The 6,191-nt window shown below is 44.8% G+C and overlaps 1 non-coding gene across 1 annotated transcript; it reads right to left on the bottom strand.

Moving 5' to 3' along the window:
- Positions 1 to 2,714: 2,714 nt before the first annotated feature.
- trnar-ucg (transfer RNA arginine (anticodon UCG)) lies at positions 2,715 to 2,803 on the bottom strand. Its single transcript is given in 2 exon segments — positions 2,715 to 2,750; positions 2,767 to 2,803. It is a non-coding gene; the product is annotated as a tRNA-Arg (tRNA).
- Between the last annotated feature and the right edge of the window lie 3,388 nt (positions 2,804 to 6,191).

Below are 6,191 nucleotides of genomic sequence, written 5' to 3'. Positions count from 1 at the left end.
AGGATCTATTCCCATTTGGAAGAAAATGGGCTCATCAGTGATAGGCAACATGGTTTTGTGCAGGGAAGGTCATGTCTAACCAACTTAATAGAATTCTTTGAGGAAGTGACAAAGTTGATTGATGACGGAAGGGCTGTCGATGTCATATACATGGACTTCAGTAAGGCGTTTGATAAGGTTCCCCATGGCAGGCTGATGGAGAAAGTGAAGGCGCTTGGGGTCCAAGGTGTACTCGCTCGATGGATAAAGAACTGGCTGGGCAACAGGAGACAGAGAGTAGCAGTAGAAGGGAGTTTCTCAAAATGGAGACGTGTGACCAGTGGTGTTCCACAGGGATCCGTGCTGGGACCACTGTTGTTTGTGAAATACATTAATGATTTGGAGGAAAGTATAGGTGGACTGATTAGCAAATTTGCAGACGACACTTAGATTGGTGGAGTAGCAGATAGTGAAGGGGACTGTCAGAGAATACAGCAGAATATAGATAGATTGGAGAGTTGGGCAGAGAAATGGCAGATGGAGTTCAATCAGGGCAAATGCGAGGTGATGCATTTTGGAAGATCCAATTCAAGAGTGAACTATACAGTAAATGGAAAAGTCCTGGGGAAAATTGATGTCCAGAGAGATTTGGGTGTTCAGGTCCACTGTTCCCTGAAGGTGGCAACGCAGGTAAATAGAGTGGTCAAGAAGGCATACGGCATGCTTTCCTTCATCGGACGGGGCATTGAGTACAAGAGTTGGCAGGTCATGTTACAGTTGTATAGGACTTTGGTTCGGCCACATTTGAAATACTGCGTACAGTTCTGGTCGCCACATTATCAAAAGGATGTGGATGCTTTGGAAAGGGTGCAGAGGAGGTTCACCAGGATGTTGCCTGGTATGGAGGGCGCTAGCTATGAAGAGAGGTTGAGTAGATTAGGATTATTTTCATTAGAAAGACGGAGGTTGAGGGGGGACCTGATTGAGGTGTACAAAATCATGAGAGGTATAGACAGGGTGGATAGCAAGAAGCTTTTTCCCAGAGTGGGGGTTTCAATTACTAGAGGACACGAGTTCAAAGTGAAAGGGGAAAAGTTTAGGGGGGATATGCGTGGAAAGTTCTTTACGCAGAGGGTGGTGGGCACCTGGAACGCATTGCCTGCGGAGGTGGCAGATGCGGGCACGATGGAGTCTTTTAAGATGTATCTAGACAGATACATGAATGGGCAGGAAGAAAAGAGATACAGAAGCTTAGAAAATAGGCGACATGTTTAGAGAGAGGATCTGGATCGGCGCAGGCTTGGAGGGCCGAAGGGCCTGTTCCTGTGCTGTAATTATCTTTGTTTGTTCTATGACAGGTGAAGTTCAATGCAGAGAAATGAGAATTGATTCATTTTGGTCAGAAGAACATGGAGTGACAATATAGAATAAAGAGTACAATTCTAAAGGGGGTGCAGGAGCAGAGGGACCTGGGGGTAGAAGTCATTGGTTGAGAGAGCGGTTAATGAAGCATACAGTATCCTCGGCTTTAGTAATAGAGGCATAGAGGACAAGAACAAGGAGGTCATGTTGAACTTGTATAAGACACTAGCCTCAGCTGAAGTACTGCGTCCAGTTCTGGGTGCCACACTTTAGGAAAGATGTGAAGGCATTGGAGAGATTATGGAAAAGATTCATGAGAATGGTTCCAGGGATGAGGAACTTCAGTTATGAAGATAGATTGGAGAAGTTAGGACTGTTTTCCTTGGAGAAAAGAAGGCTAAGAGGAGATTTCATAGTGGTATTCAAAATGATGAGGGGTGTGGACAGAGTGGATAGGGAGAAACTGTTCCCACTTGTGAAAGGATCGAGAATGAGAGGGCACAGATTTAAAGTAATTGGTAAAAGAAGCAAAAGCGACATGGGGTAAAACTTTTTCACGCAGCGAGTGGTTAAAGTATGAACTGCCTGAGAATGTGATGGAGGCAGGTTTAATTGAAGCATTCATAGGGGAATTAGACTGTTATCTGAAAAGGAAGAATGTGCAGGATAATGGGGAGAGGACGGGGAAGTGACATGAGGTGAATTGCTCATTTGGCGAGTCAGTGCAGACACGATGGGCCAAATGGCCTCCTTCTGTGCAGTAACAATTCTGTGATTCCAATATTCAAGTCATTTATATATATGGTGGTCCTGACACTGACCCTTGTGGACATCACTGTTCACCATCTTCCATTCTGAAAAACAACCAAATACCACAACTCGCTTTTCTTGATATTTCATACATTTTTTAATCGAAGCAGATACTGACCCTCCTATTCCAGGAGCCTCAGTTTTGTTACCCAGCCTTTTATGTGGTAGTTTGTCCAACGCTTTCTGAAAATCCATATAGACAACATCCATTGCTTTCCCTTCATCAACCTTTTCTGTTATTTCATCAAAAAAATCAGTTATTTATTAATAGATGCAGCACTGAAACAGGCCCTTCGGCCCACCAAGTCTCTGCCGCCCAACAACCACCCATTTATGCGAATCCAACATTATTCCCATATTCCCGACCACATCCCCCACCACCTACCTCCACTGGGGGCAATTCACAATGGTCAATTTACCAATCAATCTGCAAGTCTTTGGCTGTGCGAGGAAACACACGCAGTTGCAGGGAGAACTCAAACTGTGCACAGACATTAGCCAGAACTGAAGACGGGTCACACTGGAGCTGTGAGGCGGCGGTGCCAAACACTGTTCGCCCAAAATGACCGTAGTAGGACTCGAACCTACAATCTTCTGATAACCTCGTTAAATACACCGAAGTCAGACGCCTTATCCATTAGGCCACACGGCCAATAGTGAAGGGTTGGAGAGGTGCTGAACCTCTCAGTTTTCGGTCTCCCCAAACCAAGTTCAAGGCCTGAACAATGAACCGATTGCCTCTCATTAGTTCTGTGAATAATACAATGATTAAATGGACAAAGTTTTGAAACATTCCTGCCCATAAATCTTGATAACAGAGAGTGTGTGGATCTCCTGACACAGAATGTTTAGTGGATACAGTCCTCAGATCCGACAAGGAATCCCTGAACATCCACAGGAAAGACAGTGTGGATGAGGAAATGGAAGAGCCGGGAGCTGAAACTCAGGGACGGCCGAGCTCTCCTGTCATTGAGCTTGTGTGTCTGCTCTGCTCGCCGCACTTCCGGCTCTACTTTGTTTCCAATGAAAAGATGAAAAGGGCCGTTCGGTTTTCCTCTCACTGACAGCGTGTTTCACTCGGGTTAATATAACCCGGGACTTTTGCTGCTGAAATGAATTCTGCAAGGTCCCAGCAAACACACCGGCTCCCTCCTTTCTCCCCTCTTTCTATCGGATTGTTTTACCATGAGGGGCTCAATAATAACAAACCCCCTGCAGGGAATGACCGCAAATTGAGCATCTATATGGGGCAAGTGGGCAGCTTTCTGGGTTCTAGGTTCCCCCTACCCCGCCCCTCCCTCCCTTCAGTCCAAGCCCCTCTTCACTTTCTTTGGGACTTTGATGAGGGTGAAATGGGGAAAGTTCCCATTGATGTTTGAATGCTGAATTGCTGCAGATCTCTGCGCACGCGCGGTGTTGCCCCGCCCCCAGTGGGACGTCACAATGAGGAGTGGAGCGCATGCGCAGCCTTTCCCCAACCCAATCTGTGAGGCCATTCACTCAATCAGGGGAAGATGGTTAAAATCAGCTGCTAATGGAGACTTCCCGGGCCTGGGGGAAGGGAACAAACAGCATCTGCTTCCAGCAGCCACTGCTTTGGGAGCATGTCCGCAGATGTGCTCAGAGATTCGCATTGAGTGGTGGGAAGTTGAGGGGGAGTCGGGGAGTGTTTGTAACAGACACTGTGGAGCAGGAGCTGCTCCCAGAACATGGAGTGAGCCGGGGACACGGGGAAGGGAGAGTTCATTCTCGGACAGTGTCTGTACAGGCTCAGGGAGACACAATGGGAAGAAATCACTATTGAAAATCACTGACAATTTCACCACCCAAAGGAGAGGGAATTTTCCTGCTTTAGTTCCAGTCTCTCACTGTTTGTTGGATTGTGAACAGTGGGGGCAAAATAGCCGCAAAATAACCATGTGGACAGTTAGACAAAGAGCATTTATTGCAGACACCAGGTGAGAAGTGTGAAAGGCACATTTTAAATAGTGGCTGCTTGTTTTCCGTTGAAATAGAAATGTGACTGTGTAAAGGTCACTGCTCGATCGGACAGTCCCTGTCATTGAGCAGTGCAGGGCTTGTGTTGTTTCTGAATGTCACAAACTTGTTGTAAATCCACTGCAAACACCTGGTAAACAGAAGCTGAATACTGCAGTACTGCAGTGGAGTCAGACACTGACACTGTTTGTGTTCCTGGTTTTCATTTCGCGATTGTTCATAATGATTATTATTGGGACGATTACATTGATCCCTTTTGTATCTTCTATCTCACCAGTTCTTTCATTCCTTCAGGAAAATACATGAAGGAACCTGACTGGATGTGGTGATTCTTGGACACAAGGAAAAGTGCAGCGAGCTCGTTCCAACACACAGTCGGTACAGGATCACTCCCAAAGCACAGAGATACTGCCAGCTCATCAGTTCCACTGGAACAAACAAAAGAAGTAGTCAGACAGACACTGATCCCAAAGTCGAGAGACACATTTTCAATCCAACAGTCAAACAACAGCAGGAGAGACAGAAGTTGTTTCCATTTCACTCCAATTCAGTACAGCTGACAGGTTGATACATCAATCACAGTCCAAAAACAAACCCATCATCAGATCTAAATAAACTCTGTCACCATGGTTACATTTTAAATATAAACCTTGAAACAGAACAGACAAAATTTGCATGATTGAAAGGTACAGAATGAATGCAAGGAGGCTTCAAGGGGATTTGGACAGGGTAAGTGAATGGGCAAGAACATGGCAGATGGAATATAATGTGAATAAGTGTGAATTTCTCCACTTTGGGAGAATAAACAGAAAGACAGAGTATTTCTTAACTGGTGAGAGGTTGAGAAGTGTCGATGTCCAAAGGTACCTGGGTGTCCTTGTTCATGAGACACTAAAAGCTCGTGTGCAGGTGCAGAAAGCAATTAGGAAGGCAAATGGTATGTTGGCTTCATTGAAAGGGGATTTGAGTACATGGTTAAAGATGTATTGCTTCAATTGTATAAAGTCTGGCTGAGACTGCACCTGGAATATTCTGTACTATTTTGGTTTCCTTATTGAAGGAAGGATAGACTTGTCACAGAGGGAGTGCAACAGAGATTCACCGGACTAATCCCCTGGTATGGTGGGATTGTCTTATGATGAGAGACTGCAGAAACTGGGCCGAAATTCTCTGGAGTTTCGAAGAATGAAAGGTGATCTCATTGAAACTTACAAAATTCTTCCAGGGTAGATATGGAGAGGATGTTTCCTCTGTCTGGTGAGTCTAGAACAAGGGGACACAGACTCAGAATAAGGGCAGGCCATTTGAGACTGAGATGAGCAGGAATTTCTTTACTCAGAGGGTGGGAAATCTGTGGAATTCTTTATCCCAGTGGGCTGTGGAAGATCAATCATTGAACATATTCAAGACAGAAATCGATAGATTTCTAAATACTAACAGGATCAAGGGAGATGGAGATAGCAGGAAAAATGGCGTAGAGGTAGATGATCAGTCACGATCTGTTTGAATGTTGGAGCAGGCTTGATGGGCTGAATGGCCTAATGCCCCTATTTCCTATCATCCTTTGAATCCCAATAATGTACATCAGAACGTTAGACCAAGTTATGCATTACATACCAGTTCAAAAATCCCACAGAGATTAAGACTGAAAGATACAGTATCAATTCCATTACTACAAAATGAAGGACTTGGCGCTTGCAGACCAGCCCATGTATAAGATTGAAAGTTATATTTTCATTCACAATCGTTTTCACAGAGCTAAATATTAAATACAAATCCACAACTTGCAAAGGACTACCAAATAAAACCTACAACTGTAAAATACAGTTAATCCATATTTTAAATTAAACACAAGGCAAACAAATATTGATACATTAAGAGAGTGGGAAACAGTGAGAGCAGAGTGGAGCATCAAGAGCCCAGGAGAGAGAGGGAGCAAGAGTTCACTCGGAGAGCAGGGAACAGCGAGAGCACGCGTCAAAAAAGGCAAAGGAATACACAATTAATGGGAAAACACTGAATGGTGTAGAGGAAGTGAGGGA

The sequence above is a fragment of the Heterodontus francisci genome, unplaced genomic scaffold (assembly GCF_036365525.1).
Source record: "Heterodontus francisci isolate sHetFra1 unplaced genomic scaffold, sHetFra1.hap1 HAP1_SCAFFOLD_278, whole genome shotgun sequence".
NCBI lineage: Eukaryota > Metazoa > Chordata > Chondrichthyes > Heterodontiformes > Heterodontidae > Heterodontus > Heterodontus francisci.
Note: the sequence above shows the minus strand (reverse complement) of the source record. Positions and strands in the feature narration are given on the sequence as shown.